This window comes from Corvus cornix, chromosome 6, assembly GCF_000738735.6.
Source record: "Corvus cornix cornix isolate S_Up_H32 chromosome 6, ASM73873v5, whole genome shotgun sequence".
In the NCBI taxonomy this organism is placed as follows: domain Eukaryota; kingdom Metazoa; phylum Chordata; class Aves; order Passeriformes; family Corvidae; genus Corvus; species Corvus cornix.
The window spans coordinates 31,300,084-31,319,176 of record NC_046336.1 but is presented as its reverse complement, the minus strand read 5'-3'; the positions used below and the strand labels follow the sequence as shown (position 1 = coordinate 31,319,176).

Below are 19,093 nucleotides of genomic sequence, written 5' to 3'. Positions count from 1 at the left end.
TACAGAGTTAGGGGGTAAGTGTGCAAAATCCAAAGTATTTTTTTAAACTGCAGGCTGTCAAATCTGATTAAAAAACTTTGCATCCCATTTGTGAAAATGCATGTGCTTGTAAACCACTCCGCAGTTTCCCTGGAGGTGTTGTGCCAGTGCTGGGGTGCCCTGGGTTTGAAGGCTGCAGAGAGAAACGTCCCAGCTGCAATGTTATCCCTCAGAGCACCACAGCAGGCCAGGGGGTGCCTTCAGGGACACAGCTCGCTGAGCTCCTGGGCAGGATCAGCACCACACTGACAGCACACAGCCCTGGGACACCAGGCCTGGCCTTCACACAGGAATAAACCCCAGGAAACTTACAATCAATCCAACCTGAACGCAAACCTCAGCAATTACACTCCACTGCAATGATAAATAAAAGCCCAAACAAACCAACTTGCAGCTCAAACAGCTGACATGAAGGTGTGGGGTGTTTTCTACCCTTTTGAGGATCAAATGCTGTACATGGGTGGAGGCTCAGAAAGCAGTGCTGTGCATCCGAGTGAAGTGAAAAATTATGGAATCAACAGTTCTGGTGTGGATGTTCCCAAAGTGTGATGCACATACAAACAAGAACTTGAAAGGAAATTTCTGAGAACAATCAAGAGAGATGGTGGGATGCCTCCAGGTTTAGCCCCAGGCTGACTGAAGGCAAATACATGCTTCTCCCTGCAGACTGCAATGCTGCCTCAGAACTGCCATCATGATCCCTCTACTGCTGAAATTAAATTTATCTGGACTTCAAAAGCTGGTGTGAATCCTGTCCCAGTTTGATCTCTGTTATAGAACAGAACCATGGGGTAGATAAAAAGCATCAGTTAGTGATACATAATTATTTAAGCACCTTTTTTTCAACTTTCTAACTGAATATGGACTCATTTTCTGTTGTGGGCAGAGCACATTCTGATGCACAATGAATTCTGCATAATGCACACCGTTTCCTCCTCAGCCAGAACAAGTATTTCTTGCAGAGTAATACCAATTTTGGTCTTTGGATCCTGTTTACATTAATTATTATACTGACATCAACAATTCAGTGAACACGTCTGTTGTAAATACTGTCTAAAATTAATGAACACTGTTAAAGTAGTGATTTAGTAACAACAGAGTTTTCAGTTCTGTGGAAAGACTGCTGTGTTAAAAAAAAGCATTTGAAAGCCTTTATCCAAACACTTTGCACGTATAGTAAAAAGGCATAAACATTTTTGTCTTATTTGACATTTCAAGGATATTCCCAAGATTTGTAATAACAGTAAACCAGGTGGAACAAATCTCTGAAGAGTATAAAACAGAATATCCAATCTTTTCTAATTACTTTCCAAAATCTTTATGTGTATTGCACATCTGCCTCCTCCCTGCAAGCTGAATTTCCCCCCCAGTAAGCCTTGAAACAGTTGTTGCATTCTCTGACTACTAAGGAACGTGACATCTGGATCCCAAGGCAGCCAGATGGCAGCTCCTCATTGAGGACACACAATTTCCCTTCTCCTCTGACCTGCTGCAATCCGTGATGCCAGCACCAGGGAGAAAGGATGTTCTGCTCTTCCATCTCTTTCAGTTCTCATTTCTGTTCTTATGCCTGAGGAAAGCCAAATCCTCCGCTGATTCTCTGCTCCACACACTGGTCTACTGCTCAGAATGCTGGATAAATTCTAATGCAAAAGAGTGGAAATTCAGAAATATAAAACCCAGGGAAATAAGACCAGGTTTCCGGTACTTAAAACCTTTCATCCCTCACATTCACATGTGAAATAAGTATTTTTCAGGAGAAAATAATTATACTCATTAAAGGACATTTTTCTTTTAGAGAAAACAGGACTACCCACGACTGTAAGGCTGCAGAATGAAGTTTAGAAAAGATTGTGAGTCAACAGGTATATGTACCTACTTGTGTACACATACTAACCAGCAAAGCTATCAATATGGCTTTAAAATATTTTCCATCATCTCTTCTGCATCAAGTTGGTCTCAAAATAATTCCTTTTAAACTCAATCTTTCATATACATAGCCCCAAACCAAAATATTTCTTCTCAGAATGCTTGAGATCTAATTCAGCTGGTTTGAAGACATCTAATATGTTCAGAAGGTATTTTCCATTTTCATACACTAAGGGCATCATTTTCTTGCCACTGCTGCTATTAGAAAAGCTACTGTTTAGAACTTCAATTTGTATAACCTCCATGTAGAGTGTTCTGGTTAGACTGAGAAAAAGAGCCAGAAGATAATGAAAGAAGTGAATGTTGAACATGTGCAGTAAGTTTTGGTGAGACCATCAGCATAATCACTTGACTTACAACAACATGGGTAGAACAGCATTCTTTCAAGTATTTTCAACACACCTTACTTCTAAAACCTGAAAAAACACCCCAAACCCCCATCCCTGTTCTAGAGTATAAAAGTGCTGGGTACATCCTCTTAATGAAGAAGAAATCCTGTAAATCAAACAGACTTATGAATAGGAAAAAAAAGTTCTGATTCCTCAGCAGAAACAGAAGCAAGTTCTTCACCTTTTCCAATGTGAAGGAAATTAATTTTCTGTTAGGCCAGGCTGAACTACTTTAGCTGTTAGACTCAAATAAGAGCAGAAGTCACTGAGGTTCCCCTCAGTCCTCTCCTGCTCTCATTAAAGTAGGAAATCAGAAGGGTGATGATGTAAGGTAAGGGTAAGAGTTTGAGAAAGCATTTTTATGATGCAGCAACTTGACCAAATTCAGATATAGTGGTTACTGAGTGCAAAAATCAAACCCAACAAATTTTAAAAAACACATTAATGGGTGGAACATCTAAGCATCTTGCACTGCAGTAACTGCATTGACTGTAAAAGAATTGCAGTTAAAACCAGCAGATATGTTGGGAATTTTGGCCATGAGTCACATCAAAATAATTTAAGCACATCAGTAAAGAACACAGTAGTCTTTTACACCACAGCAGGGAATCGTAACTTATACAGCTACTCCTACATAATGAATGAGTGAATGAGAGAGTTGAACAGTTACATTTTCAAAGGGGTAGGCTATTCAAGGTATTTTACCTTGAATACCAAAGTTGGGAAAAATGAAGGAAAAAAATCAAGAATAAAAGGAGAGTAAAATGAAAGGCTATTAATTGGTGGAACTCTGTACTGAAAGTCTGTCCAAACAAAACATGTATACCCTGACACTGCCAAGCATGGTGCAGGTTGTGATTCATTAGTTGTACTCAGAAGGCAGCAGGGAAAGAAGTGCCTGATACGCTGAGCTTCAACTTCATGTATGTAACAGAACACATACTGCAGATGTTTTCAAGCACTGTTAAAACTGAAAGCAAGATCCAAACAGAAAGTAACAGAATTAATTTTAGTAAGACACATTACTAAATTTTCTTGAAAAACATGACATTGGAACATTATTAAGAAACAGGGCTGCCTGCTAGATAAGCTACTAAGTATTAATTAGGATACCAAAAAAATATAATTAGAGAATAATTTATACTAATTCAGCAACAATTTGAAAAAAACTGCAATGAGGAGATCAAAATTCTGATTATACCAATAATCAGAAGTGGATGTAACATTTGACTCAAGGTGCGGATAAATATGCTGCTAGCAAAAATTTTTCCTGCTTCTCTCTAGTCCCATGAGATGCTTTTCTCTCTCACGGAAGATATTAGCAGAGTTCTATAAACTATGAACACCTGCGACCTTGCAGAGCTTTGTTCATGGTACATTTTGACAATGGATGTTTAGGATTTTAGCCATTCACCCCAAGGGGTGGCTGATCCTTTGACCAATTAGACTATGAAGAAAAAAGTCTATGAAAGAGTTTGTAAAATAATTAAATAAATCAATCTTGCTGCACAATTCCTGCCTGCTGGATCTCTCTTCTCCTCCCTACCACTGCAGGATACCACAGTATCAAAGTATTTTTAACAGTGTCACTGCAGTGCTACTGAAAAGCTCCTGTCACCAGTGCCCAATGAAAGGCAACAGAATCTGGGGAGAAGAGAAGCGAGCAACAACAGACAGAAAGAACACTAGCAGAGCCTATGAAAGGCAAGAAACAGATGAATGGTATCCACTGAGCAGGTAACAGAACCACCACTGTTACACTGCAAAGCAGCACAAACTGCTACAAGAATGAAGAATGGGAAAGTTCAAAGACAGGATGATGCACCAATACAGCTTCCTGAACAGCAACAGTGGCAAAGTTGCTTTCTGTACTCATGAAGCTGTGAGAAACTGGAGGGCAGCCAGGTTCCTGGAAAAGATCGATGCATATTCCGGGACCTGAGAAAGAGTACTGAAAGAAACATACAACTACAAATCAATCTCATTGATACTGCATGAAAGCAAGGTCATTATTCTGAAAAGGACTCAAAGATTAAAAAAACAACTCAGAATATCAATGTGAATTGATATGACATACACTTGGACAATGCACAAGGGACAAACCTCAAGAGCATGAACAGTCATGTTCAAATATTTCAGTAATCATCTCGTTTGTTGACTCCACTAAACCCTTTGACTCATGATTGGCTATGGCTGACAACGCTTGAAATGGGTTTTCTATCACTCTTCGAGAAGCTAAGGTGTAGAACTTAACACAATCAAAGTTGCTGTGCCAGAAGTGAGAATAACCTAAGAGTGGCTCTCCAACAAGAAAGGTGACAGGAAAAGGGGAGATGGTACATGCTACCCCCTATTCTGGTGGAGACAGCACAGACAAGAGCATCAGAAGATCCGAGAGGAGGCCTGTGACCTTACACACCCAGACTGCAACACCAACGCCCAGCTGGCCTGAGGATCCACGGAACACAACATGGAACATTGCACTGCATGGTGCAGATTGCCAGAGGAGCTCTGAGGAGGCAGGAGGGGCACAAGGAGTTGGGAGGGGACACAGTGGTACAGCTGACCCCAGGAGACCCACGGGATAGCCCAGACCAATCCATATATCCCTTCATTCCAAGTGGCACTTCCAAGGTTGTTTTTAATTCATTATGTTCATCCCTATCAGAATTGTGCGAGGTATTTAGAACAAGCACAGTCCCAGCAGTACTATGGACTACTAACAGAATTCCTGTTAATGTTCATAGACAACCTTCTATTAGAGTACTCATTTGGCTGAGTTTTAACCATTCTTAGCATGGCTTTCCATTTACTTACACTGGACCAATAAGTTCTAACCTCATTTCCATCAGCATCTGGCATAGCTCCAATGAAGCCAAATTAAACACCCTGTTTTATGTGCCAGTGTAACAATGGAGCCATAAGACGACATCACATACAGCAAGAGTCCCAAGTGAAGCTATAAAGTAATTAATAACATGCTGTCACAATCACAGGGCTCAAGGTGAGAAGAAAAAACAGTAAGTTAATTGCTTCCTAATGATCTATTAATACGGTTTTTTATTTTGTTAGGTCTGCATTCAGAAACATATTTAAGCAATTACCTAGGTCCAAGTTGCTTAATAGGCTCATTAAATTCTGTGGGCCTCCTCTCTTATGGTCATTGATACCTATTCTTGATTTGGAACTAGGGACAAGCAGAGAGGTGAAGAAGGCAGCAGAGAGAAGGTTATGAAACTACAACACTTGAAGAACGCTTTTATTACGTGCTGAGTGCAAGACATTCAGCAATGTGAGCAAGTCATGGGTGCAGAGTGAAGCTCTGGTGGATCCCGACTACATTCTAGGAAGCACAGCTGCATCAAAGTCTAACACAAAATATCTAAGACAGGAAGTACTCAGCAAAGACATCTTCGTACTACAAAAAAATGCGTAATATAAATATGCATAACTTCCTTTCTTCTCAACCATGAACTCATGCAATCTGCCAACTATTGCAGATGGAAGTCTCATTTCCTAAGTATCCTGCAGCAACAATCTGAGAAGCTGATCTGATAAGAAAGCAGACAATAAAAAGAGCATCTTCAACCCCTAAAATGAAAATGCGCAAATGTGACAAGGCAAGTGTGAGACAAAAGAGCAAACATTAAGAGAATAAATAACTTTTATAAATAAAAAGCAACAAAACTGAATAAAGAGAGAAGGATGATTTAATTACATTTTTAGAACAAATGAGGGGATAAATGTGTGATAATAACACACCGCATGAATTGTTTGTGTTTTCACCTATTCTTCTAAAATAAATTTGCCTTCCTCTCTCTTACTGAAACATCCCTACTTCTGAGAATGCAGAAATTATACACATTATTTTGCAGGCAATGCTTAATCTAGTCCTGCAATTCAGAACAGCAGCCTCTGAGCCTGGCCAGCTGGGTGGCCTTTCTGCCCTGGAAACAAAGAGATTCAGCCCCTCCCAAATGGCTTTGTCCACAGAGATGGAAATGGAAAGCACCACCAAACACACTGATTCTATGGCTTTTTGAAACTCACATGCCACAAGGTTTAGGGGTACAGTGAACTGAAGATGGTTTTTTACTTCCATTGAGTGAGAGTTCAAGAAATGATCTGAGGATAGCAGAAAAGAACAGGTGAAGATGATGCTTTTTTAAGATGTCCTTCAGCATCCCCCACCTACAGTGTTTGGCAAGAGTAAAGTAGAGGGGACGGAAAACATCTCTGCTTTCTCCTTCATGGGATTAACTTTAAAACAGAAACAGGCACACAACAAATTTTCGGTTGTTCTGGATATTAACAAACCTTGTCCCTATAGGCTTATTTGGACCATTTACCTGGGAAATCTACTATATTTAATCAGAACAGTTTTAGGTAAGCATACCCTGCATTCTGTAACATTTATGTAGAAGATGCTCAACACTGAATGAAAAACTTTGTAGTTATCCTGGGAGTCAAAATCTCCTAAACCTGCCCCAGAACTGCTGTGTGACTACCTGACCTGTTTAACCTACACGTCCTCTGGCTCAGAACTCACAGCCAGGGCTACTGTCACACCTCAGCTGTGCTGGGAGAAGGATTTAATTAACCTTTAAGGGAAGCACTCCAATGCCCTGGAGAGAGAACCAGTGATGTTCCTGAACAACCCCACTGTAAAAGCAGGACATACTCTGTTTAGGCACCAAGGACAAAGGCCCTGACCTGAATGCTCACCCTCTAAACCAAATATGCACAGACCACCAAGTCCTTCCAACTTCTAAAGCAAATTGCTCCGGAGACACAAACCAAAAACTCAGATCTGGTGGCTATCAGAGCACCTATGAATGATTTGCTGGTCTCATAAATTAATTATTTTACTCTCTAAAAAAAAAAAACAGGGAGGGGATGGGAAAAAAGCAATGAAAGCAATCCCCAAGAAAAACTACAGATTCTGAAGTGTATTCTTGTGAAGAATGTTCAGGTTGTGGATGCAGCTTGGCCTTTGCAGAAAAGGCTTAATATAATCCTACAACTGAGGGCAATTTTTTCAGTAGAAAACTGTACCAATTTCTAATTTCCACTTAACTGTGTGAAAATACTCTAAGCTCTCTCAAGATATTCCAAGTTCCTACAGTTCAACAGAAATTCAGTATGTATTTTAACAGGTCAGTTGAGTGGGTAAGGATGCAGGATGCCAACAAATCACGGTTAGAAAACAAGCACGATCACAACATGTCTGTTTAAAATAAACCATCATAGTGAGTTCCCTCCCTCTTTTTGGAGTGGTATTTCAAGCCCTGGGGCCCCTAAGTGAATTGCTTTTGTAATAAATCTTATGTAAGCTGGGCTACAGAAGTGACTCAAACTCCTCTGACAGTACAAGGTGCAAAATGAGGATAGAGCTTTAGCATCAGAAGAGAAGTACTCTATCAGATGAAGGTCATGAGAGCCAATATCCTGCCTCCAGGAACAGCAATAAGCACTTCTAAGGTAAAACTGTTCTAACTGTCAACTATTTCTGGTTTAGGGACGTCATGACTTGGATGTTATTTCTATAAATGTAGCATCCCTTCACAGCCATCTCTTCCATTAACTCATTTCTTGAATTTATCCAAACTGTAGCATCCACAACAACTTTGATGGGGGTTCCACAGCTCGCTGACTGGCTGCATATAAGACCCTGGCCAGTTTGTGCTGAAACTGGCTCTTACCTTCACTGGATCCACCTCCTCCTACTGAGATAAGAGTACAAACACCTGATCCCAGTTTCCTCCCTTCTCTTGGTTTCATGCATCAGCACCAAATCCCCATTGAGTTCTCCTAGTTTATGGCCCAGGACTACATAACTCAGGAACCCAAGGACAGGAATATGCAATTCAGCTCTAGGACTTCAAGGAAAGGAGGCCGCACTGCATCAGGGATTTAAATCAGCCGCTGGCCACATGCTATAACCCCAGCAAAGTAACTGCTTTCACAGCCCTTGGGAGTGATCCTTCCTTCATCAGAAGCCCTGACTATTCGATACATTTATAATTAACTTTTGACCCATTACTCTGTTGATTTTGGTTTTCAGATTGCTTTGTGACAGACGAAATATGAACAAACCTCAGCTGTTTATCACAGAAGTCAACCATTTTTCTAATTATAAGACAGTTGTTAATTATTTATTTGATCAAGCTGCATGTTTGCATTCCTTTGTGTATTTGGGAGCTTTGATTTAAGAGACATTTAGCCCAAGAAAGTATGCAAGTCCTTCCGTGTTTTATCATTTACCAGGAAAACTCTGAACCTCTCCATGCAAAAAACCAAAATGCACTGAATTTTTGGTGCAGTTTTGTAACACAAATGAGACAAGAGCATACTAGCCAGTTCCTCAAGTACTGATTAGGAAACTGTTTTTTAGGCTGGAACTCCTAATATCAGAGTTATACCTATGCACTAAGTGGTTCTTTACCAATACACATCAGTCAATGATACTGTTCCTTGCCAAGTTTCAAATATCTGGTTTGATTACAGTAAATTCTCCCAATTTTGCAGGGTAACACATCTCATAACTGAAAAGAGAGATTAAAAAAATTTCAATAAAGACTGGCATTGTATTTCTGCTTGAAATGGTCTCTTATATAATTCCCCAATAAATAACTGATGAATTTAGAACAAGCTGATCTAAAAATAAGTTTTACATGCCCACTAGTGGCCTTGAAAACACATATATAAGCTATTTCCTCTTACTCATATATGCCATTCAAATGGTTACAAATCATTGAACTGCTTACTCAGAAAAAACAACCCCTACCCGCAGCACTTGCAAGCCAAATACATTTCATTATACAAGAGTGTAATTTTAATAATTAGTGTTAATGGGGAGCAAGAAAAATAAATCTTAAAGGGGGCTGTGTATTCACAGAAACAACCAACTCCCCCTGCAGTGTCTCTGTCTCTTCCTGAAGTTCATACCACGATTAACAACCAGCCTTATACTTTTCAAGAGGAGGCTATTCATTGTCTTCCATTTGTAATTCCAGTGGTTTGTTTGTTGTTTAGCAATCAAATACCAACATAAGAGATAACATGACCACAGCAGATACAACTACTGTTATCCATAATCAAGAGAGAAGTACTAGTCACTAAAAATGAACACTTCAGGAACGATTCACTCCAGTATTGCTTTTCTGAACTGTCTCTGCTCATCACTGCAGCTACTACAACTCAACTTTCTCACGACTTCTTGGCAGGAACCATAGGGACAGGCCAGTACCTAAAATTCCCTTGATTTCAGGACCCATGAGGAGGTTCCAGATTCCTACAGGCCAACAATAACTGAAAGAACACTGAAAACATTTGCTCACTCAAATGATAATTTGCTTGTCTCCAGTACTATTGAGCAGAAATGAAAACTGCCATGTGGCTAAGGCTATGAAATAAACCAAATACACCATGAAGGCTTTCAAAGTTCAGCTTTAAACCAGCAGATTTTAGGAATACATAAGAAAATGGATAAGAACAGGAAAGACTGGGAGTAACACTGAAATGACAGAGTGGTAGGTACAGTAAAGGCTGTTTTAATACACCAGGTGTTTTCTCTGTTAGACGTAATTTAGAAGGCACTCATAGAATCCTTATGATTCTGGCCTGCAATTTTGTATTAATTATGGAGGAAGGAGGATTTAATTAGTAATTTGCTACACGTATGACAGGTGGTACTTATTCACCAGCTGAATATTTTTGCCTGTTAGGAAGAAAGCTTCTTTTACTGTCTTTCATCAAAAGACTGGCCAGGAAAGGGGAGTCAACACTCCGGCTAAACACTTTCCAGCAGCGCTGCCAAGTACAAAAGAGCAAGCTGTGAAATGGAACACTGGGACAACTGCTATCCTGCCGCTATTTAATAATATGTTTGACCCTAACAATTGAAGCAGCTGAAGGCAAATTATGTTACCCTGAAGAATAAAATATATCTGAAAATCTACCATGTTCTAGCAATGATCAGTATTTTAGAAATTCTTGTCCAAAACAGAACTTTCTCAACACTGCTCTAGAAAGTTGGATAGACACAATGTCTGTGAAGGCAGACTTCTAATGAAACAAATGTTTCTTTTAAAAAAACCCCATAAACCAGTGATCTTTTATTCTACACTAAAAGACACCTACATGCATTATTAACAAGTTATAAGGAGATGATGTCCTGTTGTCTCCGAAATTTACACAAACCAGTAAATCCTTTAATATATCTCTTACAGATGGTGAGAAAGAGGCTGAGGGTTTCTCCAAAATAAAATTACACAACACTTTATCTCTTGCAAGAAGTCTTGATTTAATCCCATTATAGCAATTGAGGTGATGAAAAAACTTTGTATAAAACATTAACCTACTGATTCTAAGCTGTTAAGACTTTTAAACACATTCCCCCCTCCCCTTTTCCCCCCCCCAATCCTAGTTATTCCTGGGCTAAGACATTCTCTTGACTCTAATACTTCAATTCACAGCTGTCATCTTCAAGTTTTATTTTTACTGAGAAAAATACGAAAGCATTTCCATGCTGGCAGGTTTTTTTAATGACTCTTCCTAAAGTAGCCTCTCTCCTCACCAATCTTACTTGGTTTCAGTGTAGGAAAATACCATCTCTCTGGCTCACTTCTCTCCCTCTTTCTCAGTGTCAGCATTAATAATTATAAGCCTTGAAATTTTCGTAGTTGTCATATGCCGCAAGGCCACGTAATCTATGATGAATCTGTGTCTCCAAAAGCATTTGCTTTACCCTGCCTGGCTGATACACCTCAATACGGACAGAAATATGGAGTTATTGTGGAACACACATTTCTTTTTGAAGTGTAAGAGGCACTTTTTATTGAGGTAACCTATATGAAAATTACTTTGACCTGTACTATGCCCATAATTAAGATAGGTCCTGTTAGCCTTTGAGCTCTATCTTAATTAGCAGTTTTAGAAACATAAAAATTTGAAACTATCTATACTTAAACATCAAAAAGACAAAGAAAGTACTAGAAAATTCAAAGTTCAAAAATATATGGGGGGTGGGTGTACATAAATACACAAAGCAGCAGCTTTTACAGCAGAAATAGCAACTTCAAAGTCAAGACATGCTTCTGATTGTTGTGTTACTCCAATACAACTCTGACTTACTATTTCAATGCACACATTTTGCAAAGTCTGATCACGAATCCAGGAATATGTTTTCACAGTTTTACCCATTCCTCTCTATTCAAATTTCAAATCAGTCTCCACCTTTCCCCAACAGAACGTGGCTTTCAGAGTGAACCCAAGGCAGGTTAAGGGGGACATTTTCTGCAGACAGAGCTGCACAGAGCTGACTGGTGCTGCACTAACATTAGAAGCACTTGCAAGGCAAAGTCTTTCAAGAGGCAAATAGGACGAATACCCCCAGCTAGAGAGGACAGAACACCACCACCCATACATAACCATGGCCATACACATTTTGTTCACAATCCCAGCATCCTGAGCAGACACACCACATCCCCAACTCCCTGCTGTAAGGTGTATGTACTCAGTGCAGCAGAAATAAGGCACTTCCACATCCTGGCTCACAACAAGCTTACCCCAGGAGATGGCTCTTTGTCACCCTCTGCCAGGTACCAACAGTTACTAAAGCTGAAGCATGTGCCAGTCCGATCAGATGCGCAATGAGGCACAGAATGTAGCTGCCATAGCAGTACCAGCAAAAATCCTCACTGTAAGGAGTTACAGTAACAAAACTGTTTCTACTACTATAACTACTATGGTTTCATTTTGATCCTGAATAATCCTACACCCGTAAAAAAGCACTGGAACTTTCCAAAAAGTGTTCACCAAAGTTGAAAAAAGTGTTGTGCTACTTCATGTCCCTGTGCCCATCTGTTTGTATCATTTTATTTCTGGTTATCTTACCTTGTTTTCCAGAGGCTTGCAGCTGCTCTTCCAGGTCCCAGTCCAGAATACTTGTATTTACAACAGGGATTGCTCTTTCCTCTTCCTTACTGTGACTGACTGCTACAGGCAGCCCAAGGAGCACTTTGAAGCAGTGTTCTCACAGCTCTCCTCCTGCTCTACACCAGCCTTTCAAAGGCAGCAACTAAAACAAAGCTTTACCTTGTTCTCTTCCTACTTTCTGTGCCCCCTGTGCTTTGTTCCTCCTTCGCTCTCAGCTCAATTCCTCTGAAACACTCCCAGCTGTGGCTGGGTGGACTGCGCATGTTCCACAGGTGGATCTTGTTTGCTACTCAGGCACAGGTAAAAGGGATGATGAGGCCACACCAGGCTCTGGGGGAAGGGAGGTTGCCTGTCCTTCCTCAGGTGTTTCACATTAGTTGCTCCCCATAGTGGGATCTCAGGAGCTGCAGGTTTTGCAATATGCAGACAAATATCTGATACCTTAAACAACACTGTGCAGCTATTTGCCTTCAAGCAGTCAGTGCTGCAATAAATAACCATGTTGGGTTGTCTTTGTTTTGTTTCAATATTCATTTCTAACATTCAGAAACTTATTATGAAACAACTGAGCAGCACTTCCTTGTGTCCGTAGATGAAACTTGTGCCTCCTTCTTGTAGGAGGAACTTCTGTTTACTGTAGGTGGGCAAGCACCAGGTCTGGGAAGGGCAACTTTCCCTTCTCTTCCAGCCAGGGAGAGCCAAGGAACAGTCAGGTTCCGAGGTAAACCAGAGCATCTTCAGTAAAGCCAGCCTGTTTTTACAGGTAGAGGATATGACTCACTTGATTCTCTAAAGAATCCTTTGACTGTCTGTTCAGAGTTTGTTTATTGATAGCTCTTTGAGGGACATGCTTTTACATAAGATGAGCTCTCATATTGTTAAGGAATACTGAGAAATTTCAATCCAATTTCAATTTTTCCTAGAAAAACAGAAAGAAAAATACATCAGCCAGGATCTAAAGAACTCTACATCATGTGCTCTCACCATGAGCTGCTTGGGTTTTTTTACAGGCTGTACTATCATATGGCACAGTCCTCACTGAGGAGAGCACTGCAGAATTCTGGGTCTAGCAGTCCACAAAGCTCCACAATGTGGTTTAATGCAACGACAGCAAATAAGTAATAACCATCTCAATTTCACAGGTATTTATATGATGGGTGTCGAGTAAAACAGCCTGGCTTTCCATTGTTGTTTCTAGTAGCTCAGTAACAACCCTGCACTATGAACAAGAAGTTGTATTGTAGGGATCAAGCTCTACAGTTCTCAGTCCCCAGTCACGCTTTACCGCAAGGGCTTCCACAACAATTTGTAATCATTCTCTCCTTGGCTACTGAAATGCCCCTGGATATCCTTTGGTGTAAAAGTAATTCAGGGGGGCTGAAAGGACTGCTTGAGAAAGCTGTCTTCATCACCAGAAACTAAAGCTCCATACTAATTCCTGTCCTGCTCATGCATGTCCAACCTTTGAAATGTCATCTGCTTGTATTGCTGGCATTTCTCTCAAACTGCTACACTCAGCACCTCTTCTGCCAAACTCTTATTACATAGGTCAGGCTTTTACACTATTAACAACTTTAAGTATTATCTAGACAAATTTCTAATATAATAGATGCTCATGATCTCTCTGGTTCCAGTTCCTGTAGTTCTCCTGCACACTTGTACAGAGCATTTTAGATGTGAAATACTTCTGTGATATGTCTTGATACAAGACCACCACCAATATTAGACTGAACAGGAATGTTTAATCAGCTCTCTTCTCTATCACCTTGTCTCATATTCAGGATTTCTTGGAGCTGGGTCAGTGACAAGGCATCAAACAGGTTATAACCATGCTGGAGCAGGTCTGCTGGCAGCAGTTGTGACCCTGTGGGGGACCCATGCTGAAGCAGGCTGTTCCAGAAGGACTGCACCCTGTGGGAGGGAACCACGCTGGAGCAAGAGAAGAGCGTGAGGAGTCCTCCCCCTGAAGAGCAAGGAGCAGCAGAAACATCGGAAGAGCTGACCATGACTCCATTCCTGTCTCGCTGTGCCACTGTGGGGAAGCAGGTAGAGAATTCAGAAGTGAAGCTGAGCCTGGGAAGAAGGGTGGGGTGAAGGAAATATGTTTAAAGAATTCACTTTACTTCTCATTCCTACTCTGATTAAAACTAATTGCCCCAAGCCGAGTCTGTTTTGCACATGATGGTAGCCACTGCATGATCTCAGGAGCCTTTGACTGCATTTTCTTCTCCTGTCCAGCTGAGGAGGGCAGGGACAGAGGAGCTCTGGGGGGCACCTGGTGTCCAGCCTGGGTCAACCCCCAACAGTTGGATACACTGAGTTACTGCATTCTGGATGAAGGAAAGGTTAATGTATTGCTGCAATAAGTTCATATAATACAGAAAGCTTGCCAGAAGTCAAAACCTTATTTATGTAATCCTTCCCTTTAATTCTGATTCAAGAAAAAAAGGGAAAATCTATTTAACGCCATCAGCTAGATGATGAAACACATCCTTCATTATTAAAGTCAATAAAGAGAGATTAACATCAGAAAAATTAAGAAGTTACTGTTTTATATGGCCAGAAAATCACTTTCAGTTGGTTTAGAATCAAAGACTAATTAAGCTTATTGATAACACATTGCAAACAAGGAGCAAGAAATGCATCCTACTTATCAAATTAATTACCAATATAGCCTTCAATATGGAGCCTTGACCGTGATTTACTAAATCTTCCTAATCAGAGTGTACTTCTGTATTGGTAACTAACACTGGAGGCAAACGCAATTTCTGCGTGTGTCTTATCTGCTCATTTTCCAGTCATAGTTTTCTCCCAGTGTTTTTTGGTGTCAGTCTGACAAAAAAAGGGCAGTTTCAGGTATTTGAATAACTGATGTGCTCTGGATAGTTTTAGCCGAACTCTCTCGTATGTTGCGATCTGACAGTAGCCACCTTGGGGAGCCCTGAAAGACTTCCCAGCTTTGTGCTCTGGGGAAGCACACAACTTTAGCCATGTTCCTGCTGGCCTCGGCTGCGGTGCAGGGCAGCGCAGGCCGTGTTACAGAAGGGGAGTGCACACAGTGCACGCCGGCAGTGTGGCAGCTCCACCATTCCCAGGGGCGACACTACAAACACACATATCCCGCTGCCCTTTCAGGCTGGTTTTTTTCTTCCTGCCCACATAAAACTCCATTAAATAGTGTATTAAAATAATAATCTAAAAGGAAAGTAACTGACTTAAAAAAACTCACAAACCCTTTAAAATTGGAGAATTATAGAATACCTTTATCCATCTGTTCCAGTCATTCTGTATTCTTCCCAGCCTGGAGAAGGCATATGCAGGAGCCACAGTGACATCAAAGAGCTTCTGCCTGTATGTGCAACATGCCACACACAGTGATTCCTCACAGGACAAACAAACAACTGAAACTGCATGGAACCAAGCTGGAATTGCTATATTTGGTTTGAAAAGCATGTTCAACATATGGCTACCAAAAATTTCCAGGACAGCCTCAATTTAAAGGATGAGAACAGTAATTATCACCAGGAAACAAGTTAACTAGCAGTAAAATATGTGACAATTCTTAGTAGGAGATGTAGCTGAGACACTCTCAAATTTACAAGTTTGCTGATTAAGTAAATACTTTTTGTAAAAGCAGTGAATTCAAGCAAAAATGCACACTTAGCATTAGCACAACACTGTATCTGTAATCCCAAACCCCAACATCTGTTTGAATATTCCACTACCAAACTGGAAGCCAGATAGCAAGTCTGTGATAAACAGGAAAGTACTGGCACCTATATAAATAAGAGCACAAAGCAGCACAAACAAAACTCAGCTGTCCTAGCACAAAAGAGTAAGTTTGGATGAGGCAGTTCGTACAGCACACAACATAAGGCAGCCTGACACGCAGACAAGCCTACTTATCACACTGCCTCCTAAGTCTCCTTACATTTAAACAACAGTCCTTGGAATCTACTTTTTTCCATTTATAGAGGCACCTGCAGCAAAAATAGAATTAGGAAAAAAAATAGTGTTTAAGAGCCTATTTTTTACTGTTTATTTATTCCCCTTTGTGTAGATACAAAAATGCTGCTAGCAAGGATTTTCTTGCTATTTTCTAAGTCCATGAGAGACTTTTCACTCTCACAGAAGAGGTAGCAGAGTTATGTAAACAACCAAACACCTGCAGCCTTGAAAAGTCTTGTTTATGGTATAGTACAAAAATATTTTGACAATGGATGTTTTAGGATTTTAGCCATTCACCCCCAAGGGCTGGCTGATCCTTGTCCAATTAGACTATGAAGAAAAAAGTCTACAAAAGAGTTTTAAAAATAATTAAATAAATCAATCTTGCTGCACAATTCCTGCCTGCTGGATCTTCTCTCCTCCTCCTCCCTATGGCTGCGGGACACGGTGATATACCCTAGGGCCCAGGCCTGCGGTAATACCTGTGAATTTTGATTACAGACTTCTCTAAGTGAAAACTAATCCAAAAAACCTCCTTAACTTCATGAAACCCTTAAAAAGAAATTCTTAATGATTGCTCTTCTTATCAGCCGGCTAACTCCTACTGCTGTGCTTTTAACCAGTCAGAAAAGGAATAGAATACATTTGCAGAGTTGGGTTTTGCAGTTCTTTTTTTACACCTCCAAGGTTCTGCATATAAAAAATGTATTTCTAGATGCTGATGTAAAGTAGAAGAGATACTAAACTCCGCAGAGTGGAACTATGGAATACATAGCTTTGTGTAAAAAATGTAAGAGACATTTAGAAGGGGAAAGAAGAAAGGGGAAGAATTGTCAGCTAAATGTTCTATGAGAATATGTCAGTGCTTTTATACCAGTATCAGCTGTGAGATAGTAATTTATAGACATGCTGCTGCACTGGATCAGTCCTGATGGACTGCTGAACTTGCATTAGGTCTCTGCATTTGCTCCTGCTGAATTCCACAAGGATTCCAGCAGCCCACTCCTGCCTCCAGCACAGCTCAAGCTACAGTTCCATATATGCGTGAAACACCACAAAGAAGTTACAGGAAATTTTTCTTCATCACAAAACTTTGCTCCGTAAGGTGACTGTAGCAAATTGTGCACAAGCAGAGCTGATATGGTGCCATGAGACAGTAGAAGAGTAAAAGGTTCATAAAAAAATTAGAACTTAGCTTCAAGTTAGAAGCAGCTTAGCTGCTGGCAGGGGTAAAACTATGAGAGTCCCACAAATAACAGTTATAGATCTGGCCTCAAAACTCTAGTGTTTGTCACCTGAAAGTCTGCTCTGTACTGACGGACACGCATTAAAATGTTATCCCTATGTTATGCATAGATAGTTGCATGTACTTATTTCCTTTATCACTGCCTCTTTGCTACCACACTTCAAAGGCAAACAGTTTTCTTAACTTCAAATTATAATAAATTTTGTAATTTACTGCTACAGTGAACACGCAGGGAGCATTAATGTAATTTTGAATTTTAGAAGCAAAGTGTTTAAGTAGCAGCTTCCTGAATAAAAGAAAAAAATCACTTTTTTGAGGCTGTTTCCTTCAACAATTCACCTCGAGCCTGCTTTCTGTATTTTTACATAATTGTAGGTCATTTCCTTAAAATTATTAGTCCTATTTCATGGGTGTTGAAAAAGTCCGGCGACTTCGACGAGGGAAGACATTGCAGAACAACCAATATGATCGATAAAAGCAAGCTCCCCTTATCAGCAATCCAGAGGCACTTATATAGTATACCAGCTTGTTAACTCTTAATTGGCTTAAACCTATCAAAGCGCAGTTCTGCTTCTACATCATTAGACTACATTGGCAAGCTTCTACTAGTTATGTTATGATTAAAGAATTCAGAGTTCACCCTCCCTTCTCCTGGTCAGTACATCTTATCTGCACAGCTGCACATCCTCAAAACTCCCTTTTTGTTCTCAGGCTTCTCACACTAACCTCTGCTTGCAGGCTTTTGCCTGCACAGCTCTTCTATTGATCCCATAATTCTATCAATGACCCATGCCCCTGATCCTCTAATCATTTTGCAACACATGGGCATAAAAATACATGGGTATAAAAAACCCATGTATTTCTCATGACATCTTCATAAACTCTCATTTCTTACTGAACTTTCGTATGTAATGTACTGAACAGTTTTCTCTTTTGGATAGAAGTCAAAGAATATTTCAGTGGAACAGATCACACGGTTACTAAGCAAAGTCCTTCCTAATGAACTAAGTGGGCCAGCTTAACACTACTCAAGTACTTAATAATATTATTATTTTATTGAAAACCATACAACTCTAGGTATGTATTAAAGGATATTAAAATTATTTGAGAGGTTTCATAATCCAAATTCCCATTGACTTTTTAGTAGGATCCAACATTCTTAAATATGAAGATGTGTTTAGAAAGCATCTACTATAAACTACACTGTTTTTACTAATTCTGGGAAAATAGTTTATTCACATTTTAGTATGTTGTTGTTTCAAATGTTCTTTTTTTCTCAAGTGATAACAAGAATTATATGGGAAACAGAGGTGTTGTGTTATGCACTTCATGAAAACAGAGTAAAAGAATGGCCCTGGTGTGAAGACTATAACAAAGCTTGTAGCGATAGTCAATTTTACACAGGGGAGAGACTGAGGTCTAGGTTCTAGTCTATGGTCTTAGCAGCAAATTTTGTTAACATATTCACAATTCTTACTGGAATTGTAGAAATTGAAAGGATTAATTTCATAAATGTGATGAAATTCACATCTAGTGAAAAACTACTGAATAGATTTATTAATCAGTATTAATTGGCGTAACACATTCATAAATTATCTTCACA

The 19,093-nt window shown here is 40.0% G+C and overlaps 1 long non-coding RNA gene across 5 annotated transcripts in view; it reads right to left on the bottom strand.

Annotated features, from left to right (window-relative positions):
- The window catches only part of LOC104690160, a 314,275-nt gene that overhangs the window by 40,479 nt on the left and 254,703 nt on the right, over nucleotides 1–19,093 (bottom strand). Inside the window, exon 1 of one of the 5 annotated variants that reach the window (XR_005602168.1) lies at nucleotides 12,255–13,199. The exons of the other annotated variants lie outside the window; for them this stretch is intronic. This is a non-coding gene — a long non-coding RNA (uncharacterized LOC104690160). Of the gene's footprint in view, nucleotides 1–12,254; nucleotides 13,200–19,093 lie in introns of those variants that run through there. 5 annotated transcript variants of the gene reach the window in all.